Raw genomic sequence first — 25,227 nt, 5'->3', positions numbered from 1 at the left:
AATGTTTTCTGTTTTGTTTTGTTTATGTCTAGGGACGAAGTGCATGATCTAGTTGAGTCCTGGGGGAGAAAAAAATAAGCCAAAACAGGGACTTAAAGCCCATAAGGGAGAGTGAAGTAGCTAATATTATTAGGCACCAGTTAAGGGCTACAGTTGCTGCTGCTGCTGCATTGTGGAGGGAAGGGATCATACTGAGTGGAGAAATCTCTGCTTGGAGGGGAAACACTGTCAAGTTCTGTGCAATGTTTATGTGGTATGTGGAATTTTTAAAATAGAGTTTTCTTGATGAAAGTGTTAGTGTTAGAAAAGCGATTTTGTTATGATAGATCAGTTTTGGTGTTTTTAGTTTTAATATTTCAGACCTGTATAATTTGCATGTTGCCAAGGCACTTGTTTTCAGACCACTTGATGGTGAGCCCCAGTGTAGGATGTAGTGCAATGGGATAAGTACATGAGCTCCAAGGAATACATCCTGTAATCTGTATGCACCAGGAGGAATTTGCTCCCCCACTCCTCCCCCAGGTCAAGCCAGCTGCTGCAGAAACTGACATCCTCCAGCAAATCCTGAATGAATGAATGAAAACAACGTGATCTCCCTAATAATGACCACAACTGAACACACATCTTTGGCTGTATTTTATAGAAAAGACCACCATTTTCCAACAGATTAATGCCATATGCAACTCCTTTGCACATTTTCTAGATCTGTATTAAATGAGAGGTAGTAGAAAGAAAGAAAAGAAGGCAGTTAAATACATTTTTCGTGATTTAGCTTTAACAATGCATAAATTGAGTTTTGGGATTTTCTTTTAGGGACTAATGTAAAAAGCATAAAATAATGTTACAGATTGTGTACAGAGGATTTTGGGGCCAGAGTAAGAGGAGTTTTGGCAATTCCTGCAACATTCTAATGGCCATCTAGTATCTCCTTTCCTTTTGTTGATAAACAGTAACATATTACAACAGATAATAGTACAACTTGTTTTTCTGCATCCTTCAAAAGCCCTAATGGTTTAGGAAATTACATGCCCCATCATCAAGAAGTTTTAATGAAACTTGTGATCAAGCTTAAACTTTCCCCTTTGTTGTAGCATGGTACATCCAAGTTTAATGCAATTTTAATGCAGTCATGATGAAAACACTTTTCTGAGTCTGGTTGGGCACTAGACAGATTTGCAGTGTCAAAGCTTGTGCTGGGAATTGAAAGGCTTTCTCTGCTAGAGATGTTTTTCTGCTGTTCTTAACACCAGGTGGTTTTGTCAGCTTCTTCCATTGAAGTGATTTTGAATGCAGGCTCCTGTGTCCCTAGTTCCTTGATTATATTACCTCTATGTTACTTCTCCACATCCTGCCTTGTTTCTACCTATATTAAAACTACACAAGTATTCTATCCTATTTAGCCATTTAAAATCCATGTTATGAGTTGATATAATTTTCAACACTCATTTTCTTTTGAATTCTGCAAGATTCTGACTTCAGTAGATTTTAGCCTCTGCTGGTCAGGGTTCTTGCCGCTGCCACTACTGCTGCAGACACTGACATCACTATACTGCATGAATGAAAAACAACAACGTGCTCCATTTCTTCCTCTCTCTCGACCCCCTTCCTTTTCTGTACATTTCACAGTGTGTGTGTGTTTGATAGTAGTATTGCACTGTGCTTTGAAGCTACATTTAAAAATATTAAGTAAATGGTGGCTTAGGGGATATGTATTTCCTATAGAGTCATATTGTTTATAGAAACCTTCCAAGTGCTGTGGGCATTTGGATTAGAAACGACAACTGAGCTTTCATTATTTTGTGCATTTTATCTGGAGTGATGGTTATGGAAGAAAAATAGAGGCTTTACAGAGTTTTTGCTAATTCTTTTACCAAAAAGAAATTATGAAACAACATAATCTCTAAACACATTATGTCATTATTTTTCTCTTAAACATTTGTAGTATACCTATTTATAGGGTTAAGGCTAGACTGGTAGAGAATTGATATTCAGATTATTTCACAAAGCTGAGGAAAAGCTGACATCTATAAATAGGAGCAACGATAATATCATGTTAATTATAAAACCCAGCAAAAAGATTAATTTTCTTTAGTTACATGGCATAGTCCTAGATAGCTTAAATGGGTATCATAACAGAAGATGCATAAATTGGCAAAGATCTTGCTCTATCTAGAAGACATGGAGTTTTACAAATTGAAACTGTTTTGTTTATGCTCATGGATCATCCTCAATTTGTTTGTATTTTTTCTTTCTTTTGTATTATTAAAACTACAAGGTTTGTTATTTATGTTCATTTCTGTACTTCTGCCATTAACAAAATGTCACCCTCCCCCTTGTTTGGTTCTGAAGGGTCTTGAAGTGGTGAATGACAAGCTGCTGAATGCGTCTTCAGACTCCCTGTGATGTGTTTGTAATAGATGTAAAATCATAAAGTATTATGCAAATAGTTATTTTTTGTAATGGTAATACATAAAGTCTACCTTTGAGATAAATAGAACAGCTCAAATGAGACTACAGCAGAATGTTAATGTTAAAATTAATGATCTTTAAAAGCATTAGTAACAACCAAAAGAAAATATAATAAAGTTGCCTCTTTCTGAAAGCTCATTGAGCAAAACCCATGAATTTAAACACAGAAGAAAGCCAATTTTACTGTGTGAGATAGTAAGTAGCAAGTACAGATCCTCTTGTGGTTTTTTAGTAAAGATTGAGTATTGGGATGAATTATAAATTCTGAAGTATGTAAAAACAGTTGCATCAGAGAACCTCAGATTGGAGAATATTGCATATTTCAGATGCATTGAATCTAGTAACAAAAATATGAAAAAACTTGAAACTTACATAGCTCCTCCTGTGAAAAATAGCATGTGTTGGTTTCTGATTTAACATATCAGATTTATTTTGACCTAATACTGTATAGAATGAAATTTGATTAGAATTTTTCATAATACCTTGAAAACCTCATTGTTTATACATACAGAAATTATGATTTTATTTTAAAAGATAATGTAAAGCCAAGCCAGTATATAATGGTGACTGTGTGCCATGTATGTATGTCTTTGTGTTTTAATTAGTCCACTTTCAGTTTTTTATTCTTTTCATTAAATCCCTCTTTTTCAGTCATTTTTATGCTGGGCTGAGTTGTGTAATGCAAACATTTTTTAGTGATTTTTTCCTCTCTTTAGAGATAGTCATATTCTCTTCTTGTAAAGTTTATTCTTAGACTGATATTCTTGGATATTAAAGTCTCTCCTCCCCCTTTTAAGATGAGGTTTTAAAATAGTATTTAAAGGAAAATTTTTCAAAGCTTTGCTGTATTAGAGTGGAAATATGTGTAAATTTTAGCTTTTTCTAAAATAACAGATTTCAAATACTGATTTTGGGGAAAGGTTTTCAGCCTCTGAGAACTATGCTAAATAGCAACAATAGTCATTATTTATGGATCTAATTCTTCCCATTACTTAATTCATGGTGCATAAAATTTCCAGATCAATAAGTGAATAGCCAAATAGACAAGTGAATTTGTCAATATACTATGTTATGTTTAAATATTGTATTCCTCTATTACTCTAAGCATATTGAATACTGAATGTCTGTGGTGTATAAAAGCACCTTAATTTTTAACTAGATATAGGATTGTGTGTGTGTGTGTGTGTGTGTGTGTGTGTAACTGAAAATCATTTCATTAATTTTAGTACTTTTTACACAACATACTTCACTCACTGTAGTGTACATTTCTGCAAAGACCTATTGCAAATTAGCATTTGTATACTGGGATAATGTTGAAGTATAATGATATCTTTGCAATTTTGATCTTATTTGTGATAATGTATACTTCATGTGAATAAGAAAACAAGGGAGTAATTGGTCCCTTTGCCATGAGTAAAATGGAAATAAATGACAGTGTTCAACAGATAGGCAAGAGTTTTCCTTAAGTTTGAAATTTAAATCCTAAATGCCTATTTTACCAAACTGTTAGCATGGAGTTAATAATCTGCCTAAGAGTATATGCTAAAAACTTTATTTTTCTTAATTTTAGTTTGATCTTTTCTCCAGAACTTAGAATTCCCAGATACCACCCAAATAGGCTTTTCTACAGTACCTGTCCTGAGTCTTGTTAGTCTTTTGTTTTCAGTATATAATTTTGTGCTCTTACTAATAAATGTCTAAGAACAAATCATTGACACTCTTTTCTGTCCTGTACACTATTTAATTATTTTGACAAGAGGCTGACCTTATTTGTGTATTCTGATATCTAACTGGTTTGCCAAAAGCAAGCAGAAGAAAGAGAACACTACTCATCTCTAGGTATAGAAAGTCTGGGGAACTGATGAAGTACCAGAAGCCACCTGTCTTTCCCGTATTTACCCTTCTTCTGGATCCCTGAAAATGACTGTGACTTCACTCATCATCCAGCTAGTCTTTGTTTTGCAAAACAAAGTATAATGGATTATCAGTAATTCTGAAAAATCTAAGGATTTTACTTATGAACAAATTCTAGAAAAGTACTCTTCTAGTATTTCATTTTACAAGGAACAGACATGACATTACTGTGTGAGCACTGCTGTTTACTTCAAGGGAGTGTTGTTGAGGCAAATACCAGGAGGAGGCAAATTCATGAATACCTCAAGCACTTTCCCCTATCTTAAGCTGTCTTTGGTTGTAGGTAAGAAGCAAAAAAAACAAAAACAACAACAACAACAACAAAAACCCAAACCAAAAAAAACAAAACAAAAAAATTTGAGTGCTAAATATATACCAAGCAGTGCATACTCTCATTCAGCAATAAAATAGATTTATAATTCAGATTCTGGATTCAGTGTTCATTCTATGAAACTGTACTGTTGTACCTAACTAAAAAATTCTGGTGTTGATGATCAGCTGAGATTTTAGACCTTAAAAAATGACAAATGGATGGATTTTCTTTTGTTTCCATGGTACTATTATGCTGCACTGGATATGCTTTGACATTTTCAGAATGTCTAAAAATGTGAAACATTGTTTGGTGAATGTAAACTAGAATATGGAAGGATTGGCTATTTTTCTCATTTGTTTCTTACATAAAGAGAAAATGAGCATGTGTGCATATGTACATGCTTTTTCCTGAGGGCTCAATGTGAACTTGATTGTGTCTGGCCCCGCTTATAGGTAACCAGAATCTGTGCTGTCTTTGAATATAGTGAGCAGAAGAACTTTTCTCCTTTAGTAAATAAAAGTTATATTTATGATAAACTCATGTCAGGAATCACTAAACATTACTAGTCACAAGTGATTATCTTTGTGCCCAGAGCTGAGTTGATTCAACCTTCCTAAGAAATGATGGTTACTTATGCATATTGTGGGTTTGAACTTTATACAACATAATCAAATGTCATCCTAGTGCACCTTAATAATGACTTGCCAAAAATAAGGATGAGTTAAACCAATGAAGCCTGTGATTGTGTGGCAAGGTTAGTGTCCAGGATTGTCTGCCAAGCTATTAGAATTGTGAAGAAATCCACCAATCACCTAGATGTGTTTCATAACAAAATAGTAAAAACTGCTATAACTTGCTGCTGAATATTACTGAAAACTGAATACCTATTAACAGTAATAGTTCCTTATTTTTTCTAGTATGTCCATTAGAAAAGTTTTGTAAATAGTCCATTTGCTGATTTTGCCTTTTATATTATTGAAAAGTTATCGATATGCTGCCGAAGAAAACAGTTCTGCTTTTCTTGAGCAGAATCAAAAAGTATAAATGAACTCTTTGTGGTTTAATGAGCTTTATTAATATCTATTGTATACCTGATAAAATGAGTACTTTAGTGGTATTGAATATTGTATGACTGGTTATTGACTAACTGGAATTGTGCTATAACTGATTCTGAAATTTTATTTTGGAGATTATTTGTTTTTTCCAATGAAGGTAGAATGAAAAAAGTGACTACATTATTCCTTGATAATATGACTTGGCTTTTTTTTTTCTCTAGAATTAATGACCAAATCAAAGTCCAAAGTAATTATTTTCCAAATGGTTCCATGAAAGTGTCTTAGAACAGAAAGGTATACTGAAAAATACTAGATTTGGAGTTAAGAGACCTGGGTTCTACTTTCAGTTTTAACCTTTGACTTTGAACAAGTCACTGACTCTTTGCATCTTATTTTATCTTTTAAATAAAGTTAGGTGGGTAGGAATAGTTAAGATTTGGGCTGGGTAAGGAAAAGATTATTGGTGAAATGAAAAGAAATTTTATTATACTTGATGATTCTTAATAAAATTAGTTATTGAACTTTTATGTCATTTACTAACCTTCATTAGAACTCACCATAGGGTTGCTTTTATTAACCTCTTCATAGAGGAAGAAATAAGGTCCTTAAAGTTAAGTAATCTTGGCTAAAAGACAGGCAGTATACACAGAGGGTACAGAGTGCCTTGTGAATGCTAAGGCCCGACTTCCAGATAGCTGAAGTTTTCTTTTGGAATCTATTTAGTTATGGGGCAGGAAAGCATACACAGTGGGTAACTTCACTGCCTTTTCAGTGAAGACATAGGCTAAAAATAGCTTTGGAGACTTGGGTGAAGAAAGCTAAATAGAACTATACTTTAGGGACCATGGAATTAAAATAGCTGTGTGTGTCTCCAGTAATTGAGGCCCCAGGTATGCATATAAGAATGGCATAGCATATGAAACCTTACTGTGTCATTAATAGACATTCTTCCCTTTGTCCTTAAAGGACATACCACCTTATTAACTTATCAGTTTATCATTAATTAAAAAACTAAAAAATTTATTTCGTATAACCCTAAAATTTGTGTGGAGTTTGTAAACCTTGAAAAAAGATCTGCCTATTTATAATAAAGTATCATAAGTTTCCATTCACCTCCAGGAATATGATTATTTTTGTCATCTATTGATATTTATTTATTTATTTATTTATTGAGATGGGAGTCTCATGATGTTGTCCAGGCTGGTCTAAAACTCCTGTACCCAAATGATTTTTTTTACCTCAGCCTCCTGAGTTCTGGGACTTACAGATGTGTGCCACTTTACCTGGCTCACCCTTAATATTTCAGTGATATTTAAAATAGTATCTTTTATATAGCTCTGCCATAGCAAAGTAAGGCATACTACCTTAAAAAACAGTTTGATTTATATCTAATTAACTCTTTTCTAGGTTTGCTGATGTAATATAGAAAATAAATTTTAATCTCAATTTTTTTCATAAAAATATTTGGGCATTTTTTGTGAGTGTTGTTTGTGCTTACTATTAAGCTAGTCTGAATGTGGAAATGAGACCCTTCATAAATAACATTAGAAAATGTATTTTTATGAAGAAATTTAAAATCATTTTATTTAGAGTCTATGTGGTAAAGTTTCTCATGACATTTCTTCTATAATTATTTTTACTTGTTAAATATATTGGTCTGTTTACAAGTTGAATTGGTTAAGTAATATTGGTATCTTAGAAGATAATAAAAACTAGTAGAAGTTAGTTTTTGCTCAGGATTGCATCAGGTCTAGCCACACAAATTATTCTATTCTCATGTAAATCTGTGAAATGAGCCTTACATGAAGATACAAAAAGATGGTACAAAAAGATCATAATAAAATATGGGCTTGTTTATATATTTGCTGGTGGTATATAAACAAAATATATTCATAGTATCTTTTAAAGTTATGTGACAACATTGTTTCTTCTAAAGTAATTTTGGGTTATTTGATAGTTTCACCCCTAGAAAGTATCTACTGTACTTTTCCTGATTCTAGTCAGATCCTTTAAGGGTCTAGTACTTACTAAATGGCGCTAGCAAATATTAATAAACACAGTTTATTATAGTATTGTGAAATTGGGGATTTAAATTGAGAAATTAGGATTTTGAAAAAAAAAAACCTAAATATTCTGCAACATTTTGATCAGATAGCTTATTAAAAAAACTTATTTTGAAATTGTTTTAATACATTTTATGCCAGAAACAACCCATTATTAAAAACACCTTATTCGATTGACCACATTTGCTTACTTTTTATCTTTTTGGATAACATATATCCATATGCTATGTTCAAGTAAGCCTTTTAGTATAGCTTAAATTCCAGTGATAACTTCAGTCAAGTAATGTTTCCGCCAGGTATTGTACTTGTTGACAATACCCTGGTTAGTAAAGCAAAGGGATTTTCCACCTCTTTAATATTTATTAAACCCCTACCACATGCCGTTTGACTTTTAAAACATACTTTGTGCAAGTGGAGTGCTCACATTTGTATGGTTAATCATTAAAATTCTGCCTTAGTTTGATTCAGTATTCTCTCTGAGCTTTAGAGAATCATTTGTGAATTATTATGGTTTTATGCTTACCTCTCTGAGTTAACTTGAGCTTTTTGGTTTTCTATTTTAAAGTTGCCACCCTGTATGTGTATACGTATGTGTATATATATATATATATTTTTTCTTTTATTAAATCTTAGAATAGCTTCATTCTATGGCTTCTATATTGCATGTAGAATATTTTTGTATATATTCTGTTGTGTTTGGCTTAGGATGATGTCACTGACCCTTCTGTCTCTGAACACATATACATACCCACTGCTATAGAAGTCTGAACTGTATTGTTCAATGTGGTTTCTTATGTAGTAATATTGCATAGTAAAACTTAGTGATGTCCTGAGAGGCTGTTGAAATGTGTAGGGCTTGGCTCTGGCTGAATATCTGTTATCACTATGTTAGAATGGAAAGTAGTAAGTATATCATGTGTTATATTACCATTTACTTGATAGCTTAGCATAGTGACTTATTTTACCTTATTATAATCAGAGTTTACCTATTTTTATTTTTGTCCACTTTTAGTTTTTAAAGAAATACTAGTATTATAACATTTAGCATTACTATTTGATTTAATCTTTTGGACAGTGCCATATTTTATTTTGTACTATGCCAAGTGATCAAATAATTAACATCTTTGTGCCAATATTTCTATTTAAAGGAAGAAATGTTACACTTAAATCTTATGATAAAAGAAGTAGATGTTAGATGAATCATATTTTGTGTGTCTTTTTTCTTTCTTTTTTTTTTAATGTTGCACTTGGAACATGGAAAAGAAGTTTCTGGCCCTTGAATATAACCACATAAGAAGTCATTTTAAATTGTACATAGGAATTTTAGGAAATAGGAACAAGTAGGAAAAGTAATGATATAAATTATTATTGTTTTATTTATTTAAAAATATTATTCACTTCTTAAAATTCCTCAAAATGTTTGAGAAAGTAATATTATAGTACAGTCATGGAATCTTTGAATATTTGACCCACTGTATTATTCTGTAGTTAATACAACTGTTTGAAAGGCCTTGGAAGTTTAGTTATGACTTTCATTTACGTTAAACTCATCTATTGTTTTTATAATTCTGTTTAAGATAATTTGGGTAGATGTGTTTGCTTCATCTAATGACAGGTGTCATTTTTAGCATTTAGCATCTGTCATACAGTTTCTAGTACTTATATTATCCTGCAGTAAATATTTGTTTAAATCCTTACATAGGGTTTATATAGCGGTTTCTCCTTGAGATATATATGTATGTGTGTGGGGGGTGGGGATTTAGGTGTTTACACTTGTGTGTAAATACACACACACACATGGAAAGAGCACAAGTTTGTACATACTGTATTTAAATCACTCAACAGTGATTGTTAGGTCATGCTGTCCTATAAATATGTGACAGAGGTTGAAATTAATGGATTATACTTATATCACCCATTTTCTAGAATGCTTAGTCATTTATGTAACTAATGGCTTTTTATCTTTGTTTAGGGCCTGTCTTTCAGTGTTAGTGTACAAGCTTCTAAAAGCACCAATTTAGACCTTTGTATAGTACAGGTTCTTTTGCTGATGGAGATGGGCTGGGACAAAGATAAATTATGTCAGAATAGTCCACATTTTTAAAGATGGAAGATAGATTTCTGCACAAAGAGTGTCTAAGTTACATTTAGAATTCTGTCAAGTGAATTTTGGCCTGGTGAAGCTCCATGGAATCAGCTTCTTAATATAATTAGAGTAACTCAAATCATTCCCAAAATTTGATGGGCTTTTGAATTTAGACGTTTTTATAGTTTCTCCTAAAGGTCATGATTATATTATACTAAGCTTGTAAAGAGAATGTGAATTACATATTCCCTTTGTACCTTATTATAATGTAAAATTTAAACTGTAATGCAAATTTCAGGGTGACTATTTGCTTTACACAATGCTTATCTTTGGTACAAATAAAATAATTCAATTTCCCAGAATGTTATTTACCAAAACTTTTTAGGAAGTCAGTTATTCAAGGTTAAAGTTCAATCATCTCGGGTGATAAAAACATATTACTGAATATTGTAATTTGTCATTGCTGAATAAAATGTTCTGACATTTAGCAAAGTAACAGTATCCTAAGGAGGTGTTAGAACTGAGCATAAATAAATGTTTTCCATTTCCTTTCTATGAGTTTTAGAATTCTAAACAAATTTGGAATTCAAATAACTTTTAAAAGGAAGAGGACTCATGTACTAAAGATTTTATGTCTCTGTGAAAAAAATATGTGATTATATTATACTAATATTATACTAATATAGTATATTATATTTATGTTAGATAAATATTCTGAGGCCTTTTCTGCAATATTTGTCCTTATTAAAAAAAAGAAGAAGAAGAAAAAGCATTGGTTGAGTTATAACTTTCTAGCAAACTGTTCCTAACCAGTTTTACAGAAGTATTCCTACCTTATGAAAAACTTTCACAAAACCCTGTACTCTTATGAAAATGTCAGGAAGACAAATCAATAAGTAAGCATAATTAAACTCGATATAGTATTAATGCTGTGGATTGTGCTTTTATTTACAATTATATATTCCTAAGGCTGACTTTAACATATGAAGTTCCTGTATATCAATACACCTATAAGTCCAATTGATGTGTGTTCTCTTGTAGGTTCACTTTGTGTGTATGTGAGACAAAGAGAACTGAAGTTCACATTCCTTTCTCTGAAAACATGAATCACTGGCTCCTGATACTTTGTCTATAGAGGGTAGTAGTTCATGGACATCTTTTTGTAATACTTTTAAATAATTTTAATATACTGAGTGGTACTTAGGGATTTTGCTCACCTTATATAAGATAAAACCAATTGAATTCCAAGTAGACACAGTTTTGAAGGACTTCTTGTGATTATGGGAAAAATTACTATTTATAGTATTACAGTTATATTTCCTTCATGGAAGCATGTTGAATGCCAAATTCCTTGACAGAACCTTTTACTTAAAGGATATTTGGTAAGAAATAAGTTTGTTATGTGGTTTGGGGAAAAAATCAAGTCAGTTTAAATTTAAATATAAATTCCCTTTTTGGAATCATCTAACATAGTTTGATATGATGGTCTAGTTACCTATAGTTTAAACTTCTTAACAGATATGTAATTTTCTCAGTTGGGATTGACTTTGTAATTTTTAAGCACAATATTATGCTCAAAGTTAGAATTGAAACAAGCATTGAAAAGTGTAGTCACTGTATTTCTTCTGACCATGTTTATTCTCATAATTTTTACAACAAATTAAAACAAAATCCTTATATTCTATAAACTTACAGGTCTAAATATTTTAAAATGTCATAATAACTGACTTTGGATGTTTTATTCGTGCTTTTTATCTTGTTGGACTTGTGTTTCTCAGAGAATATATCATACTTCCTTAGTATGGGAATTCGTGTTGAGCTTATATGGTTTGAAAAAGTGGCCTAGTGTATTTTTCTATGCTGAGAGAAGAAAACAAATAACTTATTAACAAATTTTACTCTGTATAAGTTTAAACTAGGATTCAGTATGAAAATGATTTCTTTAGTTTATTGCTGCTATGGACACCACCTAGGTTATAAGCTATTCAGACCCAGAGCATCATTGTATTGAGTGAGTTCTTATTTCCTGCCACCATAATCCTTATTTTCTCTCTCCTTCCTCCCACCCCCCGCCTTTTTTTATTCATTTGACAAGTCATGGTATCTTCTATCTATTTAGAATTATCTCCTGAATCTGGGCCATCTCTTCCATGTTGTAATTATCACTTATTTCTTGGACTGTTGGAATTGATTCTTTTTCCATGCCATTAGTCTCCCATCTTTAAGTTAGCCATTTTATTGCTACAAGTAGTCTTTCTTTAGGAAAGAAAAAAAACCTGATTTTGATGAAAAATTTCTGTTGGTTCCTGGGCAATAAGGGGTAAATTCCAACATTTTTAGCTTGACATAAAAGACTTATCTTAATATCCTCCAGTGGGTATCATGTCTTCTTCCAAACTGAACTTACTTTTTGTTAAAGGTACTGTTGACTTTTTTAGCTCTGTGCTTTGAATACATGTTCCCTATGAGGGATATCTGTTTCCAGTATGTAGACTTCTTTGCCTAAAAATCCCACAGTTGCTCTTTGCATACAGCTTTCATTTATCATCCTTCTTTGTGAAAAATGTTCCAGGTATAGATAGTTGTTACTTCCTCTGAATATTCAAAGTATTATATTTACATCTTTATATTGTATAGCTATTTAAGGTACTTAAACTAAAATGTCAGCCTCTCAAGGGTAGAAATTCTGGTATAAGGATCTCACTGCCTGCCAAATATATTTCTCTACCTGAATGTTTTGATTACATTTTATCACTCTGCCTGAAATTTTACTAATTAAAGATTCTTTCAAGTTGACAATTATTATTTTTTAAGTACAGTTCTCTCTGAAAGGATACCCTTGAGACTATCTTCAAATGAATTAGTTCAGTTAGATTATTTTTCTTGTGATATTTAGCTGAGAATAATACCCAGAGAATAAGAGTTTTCTTTAAAGAGGGAGGAAATGGTATAAGTCCTTTACCTGAGAAAAAGTGCTAGTTTTCAATAAAATTGAATGATGTGAGAATGCAGTATCTAATCTCCAAATGCCTCCTAATTCTAAAGCCTGAACTAACACTGAAATCTGTCAGTATGCAGGAGATACTCCATTAAGTTTGATTGTGTGATCTTGGTGGAATGTATTTATTTGGATATAATTGGTTATCACCAACTAAAGATTTTATAACTACTTACTGATTAAAATTTTAAAAATCATCTTCAAAGTAGTTTGAAGATGTTTTAAGCAATAGCATCCCTGTGCAAATAAGACCATGTGTACTTGGCAAGGACAAGAAATTTAGTGTCTTTGCTAGGTTGTCATGTTATTTTATATAAACATATTAATTGGGCACATGCTGTATGGAGAGTTCTGTATCACATGAACCTGCTCTAATTACCTGTTTGTGAAATATTTGAGCATAGAAACATGATTCTTTATATAAATGAGGACAATAGAATGAATTCAAATTTTTTTCACAGTGATTTTTTATGACCTCATAAAGATTGTTAAAGAGAAATATAGAGCTATTCTATTTGCAGCTCTTCCAGGAAATCTGCTTTTTAATAAAGAGGTCCAGAATATATACCTGGCAATTTTTAGTTTTGAATATTTACTGTATAAGGGCCATGGAGAGACTCAGTATGTAGTATCTATAAATTCAACAAGTTTATTGAGTAGATGTTGTATGTGTTATAGAAAAAACCTTGCTTTTGTTATAGACAAAAACCTTGCTTTTAAGGAGTCCTTCTTCTGGTAGCTAAGTCTTGCATTAATCATTAAATGAATAGTAAATGAATTTTTATTGGAAAATTTTTCTTTCCTATCATTCTTAAGTGAAACTAGAATAGTTAAAATATAGGTGGAAGGTGAGGCAGATAGAAGTGAATGATGGGACATTTCCATGAAAAATAAGTGAACTGCATTATTTATAATGCTCTGAACACATTGTTCAGTTCTTGTCCTATCTCAAACTACATAAAAAGAATTAAAAAATTAATTAGAGGTGAAGAGGTAGAGAAAGGGAAAAAATTGATTTGAGCCATCTTTTTTGTATAATTGGGTTGGTGTGGTTTTATTTTCCTCCCACATTGAAATAAGCCTGTAGTACATCTGGAGGTGATAGTGGTTTTTATTTTCAATGTCCTAGCTCTTCTTAAATTATACACAGAACTGTAATCTGAGATTAATTCACTCATTTTGGGGGGCATTGAAGTTGAACAATGCTCTTTTATTATTTAAGGAAAATATTAAATAAAAATTAACTTAGTTATTAAAGGTGAACCCTGGGACTTTGTATCTTTCGTTCATTTTTGTCTCTTTGACAGTGTCATTTTGATTGATGTACTGCTCAATCAATAAACTGTTCTTAACTAAGATTTTTATTTGGGGGTGGGGGTACTCGGGCTCTCGACCACTGAACCACATCCCCAGCCCTGTTTTATATTTTATTTAGAGACAGGTTCTCACTGTGTTGATTAGTCCCTTTGCTTTTGCTGAGGCTGGCTTTGAACTCAAAATCCTCCTATCTTAGCTTCCCTAGCTATTGGGATTACAGGCGTGTGCCACCGCGCCCAGCTTGACTAAGATTTTAATGGCCAGTTTTGTGGCAACTAAGGGAATAAAGTATGGTGCCATTCTAAAATATTTCATGACACTTTCCCCCTGCAATTTGTCATGCCATTAGTAGTCTTTCTTTATTTCTTCTTAAGTTGCTCTCAGTTCTTGGAATTGCTTCCTGGCAGTCTTACGTACAATATTTGTAGAATTGTTGGGATGGAAGGTGTTCTGTCTGTGTATGCACACACTGACTGGTGTTTTACCATGTTCTGTTTTACTCCCTGGTCTCTACAAAGGTGTCATTTGTATAAGACATTTTCCTTCAGGATGTTTCCTGCAGATTTTGGCCATTCAAACTTTAATGAAGCATTCAGTTTTGGGTAAACTACTGCTTCACAACTACATGTTTGATTCTTTAGTGTCAATATTTATGAAAGTAAATGCTAGAATAAACATCTGTTCTCTTATTTTTGAAACCTTCATTCTGTTCAGCCTGTTTATGCTGGGTTTACCCTAGAAAGGTGGTGTTAGTTGTGTATTTCCTAGTCAACAACATATTTACCTTTGCTGCATCTCAGGATAGAGTTTTTGGGGAAGTGCAGCTTGTAAGCTAGATTTAATTTACTAGATTATTTTTCATGAAGCATATGAGTGGATCCAGACAGATTTCTGTACAGAATTTTATCATTTTCCTCTCACTAGTAGATTAGCTTAACTGGCTATCATATCTTACTGAGTTAAGCAGTTACTCTTTTCCTAAGCCTTTCTCCTAATCTCTTGTACATTTAACTATGGATTTAACTTTTCACCATATTACTAGGCTGTTCTGAGCTAATCTATAGTTATTAAATTCTTGAATGTTTTTATTTACAAATTATGTATTTTAAAATAAATTTATGATTCCATAAATTTTCAGTTATCATGAGAAGAGTATTCATTGTCTAGAGACTGATGTGCTTCTCTGTCATATTAAGTCATTTTTTATTCAAATAGAAGATAAGAAAGCTGATAATTTTCTATGAAGAATGTCACTTTTCATTTTGTTTTTTTCACAGAAACTGTAGTCATACAAATACCTAAATATCTCATTTTGCATGTCATAATTTGATTATCCTTTTGTAGCGATTCCATAATAGTCACAATCAGTTCTTTTAACCTTGAAAATAATTTAGGAACTCTTTTGTTCTTTACTAACATGTCCAATTGATGGTAGGAGGTGGGGTGAGAACCTGGTTATTCTCTCTGTTTTTTCAGAGGTGCTTTTAGGTGACCCCATTGCAAAGAAAAAGTCATCCTCAGTGCTTCTTTCCATGTTCTCTTTTTCTAATTGGCATTCTCTTCTAGCTCTTTAGTCTGCATTCCCACCATTTTCCATGATATATGCTTTTCCCATAAAAAGGATCCTGTTAGTTCCTTCCAGGTTCTTGCTATAGGTTTCCATAGGATGCACTTTGGGCTTTGCTCTGTGATTATCAGCTTTGGAGTGAGAGAAAAGCAAGAATTCTATTAAGGTCATGAATGTAGATGCTTCAGTTTTAGTTTCTCCTATACATTGGTCAGGAGCTGATGTTTTTAACTATGTTATCTAGGAAAAAATATATCTCTAAGACTAGCCAACACAATGAAAATGTATTGAATATGAAAATTGCTTGTAGAGATACATACACAGAGATTGGTTCTTGAAGAAATCTGATATGTCACATTTAGTTTTCAGATATTCTGGAAGTCCATAGTCTTAAATTCAAATGTGCTGAGAGAAACTAATTCAATGTTTTTCTGTCCTTTTTTTTTTTTTTTCAGTTCAGTATTTGCCTTAGAGTTATTAAGCATGCTACTGCTCTCTTCTCCATCCACAGGTACCACCAATCCTTATGTTATTTTTTTCAAAGCTTTTTGTTGAAATATCTTCCTTGATAGATTCCTCAGGAAATACTAATAGGAACAGTATTACTGAGTTCATGCTAGTTTGTGTAGCAAGAGCTCTAATAGTTTTTATCTATGGTCTTATTCTTCAGGGTCACCGAAGCCTTATTAAAATATGCTTGATGTGGGCTTCTCTGTATCATTTTCACTAGATATGTATTTTCTTCCAATATATGGTTTTAAGTTATCTTAAGAGAATTTGTTATAGTTTCTTTTTGTTTGTTGCTTTGGTCATCTTATTTAGGGACTCCTATTATATATATATTGGACCTTCTATGTTACATATCAATTTTTTTTTTGAGGTCTTTTTACCACTTTGTTGTTGTTATTTTCTTTTAATTCTAACATTTGTTGTCCTTTCCATTTTCTAATTCTATTAAGGTATTATCCACTATGTTTATTGATTCTTGTTTTTCTTGTAGTCTTCATTCCTGAAATGTTTTTTATTTCTAAATCTTAGTTGTAAGATATCTCCCTTGCCTCCAAACATATCATTTCTGAGTTTTTCTAGTTTTGAGGTTTTTCATTATTTCTCTCTTAAAAAAAAAAAAGGTATTTAGCAGCCAGGTATGGTGGTGCATGCCTGTAATACCAGCTACTCAGGAGGTTGAGTCAGGAGAAACACAAGTTCAGAGCCAGCCACAGCAATTTAGTGAGGCTCTAAGCCACTTACTGAGATTGTTGCCTAAAAATAAAGAGGGCTGGGGATGTAGCTCAGTGGTCAAGTACCCTGAGTTCAATCCCTTGCTCCAAAAAAAAAAAAATAATAATAATAAAATAAATAAAATAAAACTTTTTAGCTTGTTTTGAAATATTAGGTTACAGTCTTCATTTTAAATGAACACTTCTTTCTGGCATGCTTTCATAATTTATGGGACATTTATTTTTATTATTATTTTTAAAATTTCTTCTGCTCTTTTATTCTTTTAGTCCCCTACAATATAATTTTATGTGGGACTGATTTGCTGTTCTTCTCTGTTGCTCATATTTTAGATGAAATTAATTGCATTTTTAAGAAGAGGGGGATCATTTAGCATAGTGTCTCTCAACATTTTTGTTCAGTGTTCTCTTTCCTTTGCTTCTGTTATCTTTGTTCTACTCAATTTGGATTCAACTTCATAATTTCTCTTCTTTTGGACTCTTTATGTTGGAGGCACCTCTGCGTGTTAAGATTTGAGAGTATCTGAGACTATTGAGTTGGGGTACTGTTGCTTTCACATGCAAATTGGATTCTGTAGAACCTGCTGGTACTTTTCTTTCATACATTCACACTGACCCTTTACCTATTAGGGATTTTTGTTCTGTTGTTCAGAGATTCATCAGAAGACTGAATGCTTTCTTTCCTTTTGCTCTCAATACAGATGGTGATATTACAATGGTCCAATAATTTTTGATCCTTTGTCCTGACTTACTTATTAGTCTTTTGTTGGTCTGTTTTGTGACACTATTAAGTTGTATTGCCCATGAGTGTTTGGTTTGGCTCTCTTAATTACTCTATTTTTAAATTATTCTGTTATCATCTTCATACTTTTGTAATACTTGGATAAAACTTTTACAGATAATAAACTATATTGAATTTTGACTTACTATTCTACTGAATGTACAGAAAATGCTACATAATGGTAGAAACTTTCTATAATAATAAAATAGTAATATGTAGGTTAGTGTTACAAAGTGAAACTGCTAGAGAGAGAGAGGGAAAGGGGGAGGGAGATATTTTAGTAATATCCTCTACTAAAATAGTTAATTATTTTTCTATTTATTACTTTCTTCTTTTATCCTCATTAAATAATAGACTTTGAGGGGAATACTTTTTGACATCATGTTCTTGAGGGGAAGTTATTCCCTACTTTAAACATCAAAGAGTTTGGCCAATAATATTGGTTATTATACTATGTGATACATATAACTCATTCTATAACCTTTGTTGTATCTGCATCTTATTATTTTTTAAATTAGGATCTAATAATTTGTCTCATTTGAGCAAAAATTTTATCCCGGTGCTTAAAGTGGAAATTAAGCATTTGAAAAGAAAAATTTCTGAGATGTTCAGTCCTCTGATTAAGATATATTTTCATTCCTTTGGTTTGCAACATGACTTTTCACTTCAGTCACTTATTTTGATCATTATTACAAATTGTTGATACTTTGGGATTATTTAATATTTGAGCTCATTAATTATAATAGATTTTTGACAGTTAAAATTTCTAATAATAGAATTCATTAAAATGATGAGTTCTATTCTAGTGATTTCTTCTACTAATTACTTATTTCCCAAGGTTCCTTAAAGGACTGTCATTGTACCACCAGAAAAAAAATGAACTTAGAAAAAACTCTTCAGTGTCTCCTGTTATGTAAGTTTATATGAAGTTTCAGTGATGTATTCCAAATATCAGAGCTTTGTTTCAATTTGTTGTTTATTGTTCCAAAACTTATTACCGGGCCATCTTAGTGATGTTTTCTTTATAACCTTAGTATAAAAGATTCTCTTGGGTTTTCTTTGAAAACAGGTTGAAGGTCTCCCTACAAATGCCTTCTCAATTTGTGTCATTTGACATAAGTTTTTGGGTGAGCTGCTGCCTAGACAGTCATGTCTAACTGACTGCCTGAGTACATTTTTTCCTTGGTGGACTTGAGGTTACAGTGTTGTGCTAGGCCTCATTTGGTCAGAAGCATGTTTGTTTCTCTTGTCAGCTTCTTGATTGTGTCCTTTGCAGATTTCTGCATGGCAACCACATGGTCATTTCTGCATGTTTTCTAGATTACTTCTGTGGTAGGATTCCAGGTTTAGTTGATATTAGTATTTAGTATTTCAGAATCCACTTACACTGAAAGAACTTAATTTTTGCCCTTTGATTTTATTTTAGATAGCCTATTGAGATTTAGCGTCCTTCCTATCTCTTATCTGATATCATTTCATTTTGGTGATTTTATTTTAGTGATTAATATGGTTTGTTACCCCAAAACTTATGGCTTAATTCATCAGTGTGGCAGTGTTGGAAGATGGGACCTAGTGAGAAATGTTTGCATCATAAGGGCTGTGGCCCTCAAGACTAAATTAATGCTGTCTCACATGAGTGAGAGACTGAATGAGTTCTTGCTCAGGAGCAACTGAATTAATTATCAGAGTGGAAATGGAAGGATACCCTCATGGTTATACAAAATTACATACAAGAGGAAGTGAGGGGAAAGGGGGAAAAAAAAGGGGGAGAAATGAATTACAGTAGATGGAGTAGGGAGAGAAGATGGGAGGGGAGGGGATGGAGGATAGTAGAGGATAGGAAAGGTAGCAGAATACAACAGACACTAGTATAGCAATATGTAAAACAGTGGATGTGTAACCGATGTGATGCTGCAATCTGTATATGGGGTAAAAATGGGAGTTCATAACCCACTTGAATCAAAGTGTGAAATATGATTTGTCAAGAACTATGTAATGTTTTGAACAACCAACAATAAAAATTAAAGAAAAATAAAATAAAAAAAACCAAAGAAGCAGAAAAGGGGGGAAAAATCAGACCATAAAATATACGATTTTCAAAACAAAACAAAACAAAATTATCAGAGTGGGTTGTTCTAAAGCAGGGTTAGTGTTACCCTTTTGCCTCTTTTGTGCATGCCCGCTTGCCCTCTGCCTTGAAAACCTCACCAGAAATTGAGCAGATTTTGTTATCATTCTAGTGTTCAAGTACATTGTTCTTGTGAACTTCTCAACCTTTACAATTATGAGCCTAAATAAACCACTTTTCTTTATAAATCACCCAGTCTCAGGTATTCTACTATAGTAACAAAATAGATGGTACACATATGTGGCTGATTTCATCATTTTATATACCTAGGGGAAAAACCAATAGACTAATGGTGAAGTGCCCAGAGTATGCTGACTTTGGAAAACAAAATCTAGTAGTTATTCTATTAGAGGGTCAATATTATTGTACGATAGATTAGGTGGAGAGATAAAGCAGTCTTTTTTCCCACATTTTATTCTCTGTTATCCAGTTCTTAATTTTTTTTTTTTTGAAATTTGTTTTGAAAACATTCTTTGTAACTGTGAGGCAAGGAGGAAATTACTCATACTGTTGGTAGTGATAATTCACAACTATATCTTTCAAGATAGTAACTTTCCTTATAGAAGTACTAAAGCAACCTTATTAACAAAATAGAGTTTTAGAAATTTATGCTTAATCTCAGTGAACCAGTGGCAGGAAAATTGTACTTAAGTTTTATTTGTATGCAAAATGCCCTATATGAGTGAGTGGGTCTTTTTCAAAAAAAGCTTTTTTTCATCTTTCTAGTGTTCATAAGCATATGCTGCCTTAGAGTGCTCTGTACTTAGGTTTGAAAGTTCTTATTACCATGGCCAGCACTTAGTTAAGTTTAATAGATGTTTAAATTTAGTAGATCTAGATGTTTAGCTGCTAGTTGCAAATATCAAAGATGTCAAAGAATTGGTTGACTTTTTTTTTTCCCAACAAGATATTTTCTTGAGTGTTGTAGTCAAAATTTTAAGGCCTCTTAAATTTATTGTCAAAAAAGGATTTTTTGTGTTGAGCATTTAGATTCTAAAGATCTAGTCTCAAAACTCCAGACTTTGGTTCTTAAGCTTTTTTAGTAGCATTTGAATCACCTGAGATGCTTATTAAAAATTCACATTTCTTGGTTTCACCACCAGCGTCTTATTTCATTGATGAGAAATTAAGCCTAGAAATCAACATTTAAAAAAAAATGTCTCATACTTTGAGAAACATGACTTTCAGCTCTCAGTAGTTCTCAAACCTGATGAGGCATCAAATCTGCCTGATTTGCTTTTAAAAATTGTGAATTCTTACTTCTTCCCTATTACTATTTAATCAGAATCTCTGGAATGGAGCCCCCAGTAACTTGAATTTTTTAATAAGATGTCTGGTAGTCCTTTTATAGAAAACCACATCACAGTATCCCATTCTTGAGACCCATTGCATAATTATTTCACTATGAATTGTGTGAGGAGGGCCTATTACCTTTTTTTTTAGGATCTAATTTCTGGGTGAAATATTAACTGTTTCTGTTACTTCTCAGACATGCCCATATGTTGACATTGTGGGGCTTTAAAAGGATTACTTATTTCTGAAGACATTCTTTAACATTTTTCTTTTCAGTACTAGGTAAATTGCACATACATATGATATATGTGTGTGCATGTGTCTACTATAGGACCTATTGACTTGTTTTCATTTTGAACTTGTGATTCAAAATTAGCTTATGGACTTGATTATTTATGCTCTGTTGACTATCATGGAATAAAATGTTTTCACATACTTTAAGAGTCTTACTTCAAGACAAAATGTCTTTTTATATATTGTACTGTTCAGTAGTATTATTAGTACAATATTTTACATAAAAGCCAGTTATTAATATAAATTCTGTGTAGTAAAAACTAGAAAAAATGATACTAGTACCTAGTTATCTGAAGTAACTTGCTGAACTATACAGTGTTCCACAATTAGGATTCTTTACAATTGTGATCCATAGTAGTTTTTTTTTTTTTCAAAATATATTTTTTTAGTTGTAGTTGGACACAATACATTTATTTTATTTATATCTTTGTGGTTCTGAGGATCAAACCCAGGGCCTTACACATTCTAGACGAGTGCTCTACCATTGAGCCACAACCCCAGCCCCTCCATGGTAGTTTTTGAATAAATTACAAAGCAATTCCCATTGATGATGTTGGGACAGCTAATTTTTGTGGAGTTATAGTCCTTGTAGAGTAGTTGGATATCTCCTCAAAGGTTTAAATAAATTATTTAAATTTTAATTTTATGTATGTTTTACATGTATAATCAGTGTAAGTGGAAAGCTTTGGATAGGTAATCGTGAATTGACTAAGAGCTAACTACAGAGAAATGACATTTTTTTTTAATTGCTTATACAGATGGAACATGGGATAACAAGGTTGGAGTTTATTAAAGTTCAAGGAAAGAATGTGAGTGCTTTGCTTATTGTATGGCTTACATTATATACAGCTACATTGTGGCACTCAACAACATTGCATCCTCTTTACCAGTTAGTAATTGTAATTTGGAGGGTATGGTGGTTTGTACTTATTAACCTGTAGCTCAAGATCTTAAAATTTCTAACATCTTTTTTGAGGGTCTTGGAGATTCCACTTAATTTTGTTAACTTTCTGCTGGATATTAGCTTCTTAAAATATCAAATTTTTAGCTGAGTGCAGTGGTGCATGCTTATAATCCCAGTGACTTGGGAGGTTGAGGTAGGAGAATCACAAGTTCAAGGCCAGCTTGGGCAACTTAGTAAGATCCTGTCTCAAAAAAATAAAAAAATCACTGGGGATGTAGCTCAGTGTAAAACACTCCTGGGTTCAACCCCAGTATTAAAAAAAAAGAAAGAAAAAAAATAACGTTTTTCAAGCTCACCAATCAGTCTTCAGTAATTGCTACAGAATTGTTTTGGAAACAAATTAATTAGCTACATTTACTCAGGCAGTTAGATTTTAAGGTTTTTTGATTTGTTTGTCTGCACAGTGAATGGCTTGCTATTCAGATTCAGAGTCATTCTGTAAGAATTCCTGTTTTTATCCTGTTTTACTGTTAGTACTATAACAGCCACTTTTCCAACTGGCTTCTAGAGACCAAGAATTATTTTGAATAGTCTTTAGTATGTACCTCAGAGAAGTCCCAAGTCTACTATCCGATTTTGCTTTCTGAAGGAAGGGGAGGCAAAGCACAACTAGTAGATGAATGTAATAGAGGAGCCATTTTTATAGACCTACTGTTAATAGTCGTTTTCTGGTACTAACAATCATGGTAGTACTGGGACTTGGAAAAGGGGTTTTGACTGTTTCGAAAAAGGTGTATTTTTTAAACTGTCATATTTACTTATTTTATATAATAATCTGTGTTTTATCCTCAAATATTTATGGGATAGAGATTAGCAACCAGAGTGCTATGTGGCATGCCTAGACTCTTTACTATTCCTTGAGAGTTTTCCTTCTTATAGAGCATCATTCTTGCTATCTGCTGCCTAGGTTTTTGTTTTGTTTTGTTTTGTTTTGTTTTTGCCTTGCTTGCCTTCTGTTCCTCATTGGTGTATATATGCCTCACATACACTATTTTATATAGAGTTAAAATATATATATCATATCTCTCCCAACCAGAATGTAAACTCTTTGAGGACAGGAAGAGTCAGAAACTTATTTTGCAATACCCCTTCATATGTGGAATAGTATTTCCATATAAGTAGACACTGAGCAAGTTTTGTTTAGTAATACTGACTACCTGATTTCACCATCTATAAAAGTACTATTTTCCTGATGCATGGTTTACCATAAGCAATGATGATATGTATTTGTTTAATTGATTTTCTTTCATTCTTTAGTGTGTATGACTGATAATGCATTTTAGCAAATTTATTAAGTTATTCAAGTTATTGTAAAGTAATCCAAAGATTCACATTACTAATGTGGATTTCTGGTTGATATGATGTCTTGTTTGAGCTACTTGAGTTAGGGTAATTTTGTATTAATTAGTAGAGAAATAGTATTTCCATGCAACTCAGAAGTTAGGTAAATATTGTAATCATATCTGTCATAATGAAATAAACAATTTATTGTGTTGTATGTATAAATAATGCAAAACCAGTATTGAATTTCATTAGTGTACTGAAATGGTAAAATCTGAATTGCTAATAAATAATACTAGAAGTAAAATAAATAAAGATTTATGGGTATATATTCTTAGATGTAAAGGCAGTCAAAAACTAACTCACTGGTAGTTTGGATAATATGAATATGTCAGTTTGTTGAAACAGAATTGAGTTTCTGATAGATCTTTGGATAAATTTAAGGTACTAGTGGTATTTGATAAACGGGGCTATTACGGCAAATTATATCTTGGAAGAGTGCGCTGATTGACAGTTTTTAAATTAATTCAGAATTTCTACTCTTTAAATAATTTACAAGGAAATTCCTAACTGCTCCACATCTTTGAAGTTTTCCTGGCATAAGGAATGGTGAGAATCTTTCTTTTAAAGTTTGCAGTATATAGCCTTTCACGTACAGTCATGCATTGCTTAATAATAGGGACATCGTCTAAGAAATGCATTAGTGATTAGGCAATTTCATTCTTGTGTGAACATAATAGAGTGTACTTAGACAAATCTAGATGTTATAGGTTGGTCATTTGACGTGTCCTCTTGATGCCATTAAGGGAAAAAGTAAACATGAAATGTATAAGCCTGCTGATGAAATGACATATTTTTTATACTTCACTTTTTTAAAAAAAACAAGTAAAGACATACACTCTAAAATAGTAACAATAGAATAGTAAATACGTAAACAAGTAACAGTAGTTTATTATTATTATCAAGTACATGTGCTGTTCACAATTGTATGTGCTATAGTTTTATCTGACTAGTTGTGCACTAGGTTTATTTATATTAACCATATCTACAAACATGAGCAAAGCATTGCACTCCTATATATTATGATGGCAACAAAGTCTCTAGTTCACAGGAATTTTTCAGCTTCATTTTAATCCTATGGGACCGCAATCATATAGTAGTCCAAAATTGAAGGATAGTTGGTTTGTTACTGTGTGTCTGCCTTATGTATTTTTAAGTTTTTAAAATGATGACTGGTAGAGTGAAGTTTTTAACAAGATGTGAATACTGTGCTATCCTTATTCTTTCTTTTTAATATTTTCTTCCTATTAGTAATGATGTATGGAACTTGTCTACATATTCTTATGCAATTAAGAACTGAGATTATAGTTACAGAATTAGAAAAAGCCAGATGGCCAATCTCCCGATTGAATTTGGTTCTCAATTTCAGGTGCCTTAGCCTAATAGTTGTCATATTGAGGTGAGAA

General features: G+C 32.3%; 1 protein-coding gene across 2 annotated transcripts in view; it reads left to right on the top strand.

Moving 5' to 3' along the window:
* The window catches only part of Glcci1 (glucocorticoid induced 1), an 83,842-nt gene that overhangs the window by 1,849 nt on the left and 56,766 nt on the right, over positions 1–25,227 (top strand). The window lies entirely within an intron of this gene.

Source organism: Marmota monax, unplaced genomic scaffold (assembly GCF_021218885.2).
Source record: "Marmota monax isolate L192 unplaced genomic scaffold, Marmota_monax_Labrador192_F-V1.1 WCK01_AAM20220418_F8-fsc00144, whole genome shotgun sequence".
NCBI classification, from domain to species: Eukaryota; Metazoa; Chordata; class Mammalia; order Rodentia; family Sciuridae; genus Marmota; species Marmota monax.
Note: the sequence above shows the minus strand (reverse complement) of the source record. Positions and strands in the feature narration are given on the sequence as shown.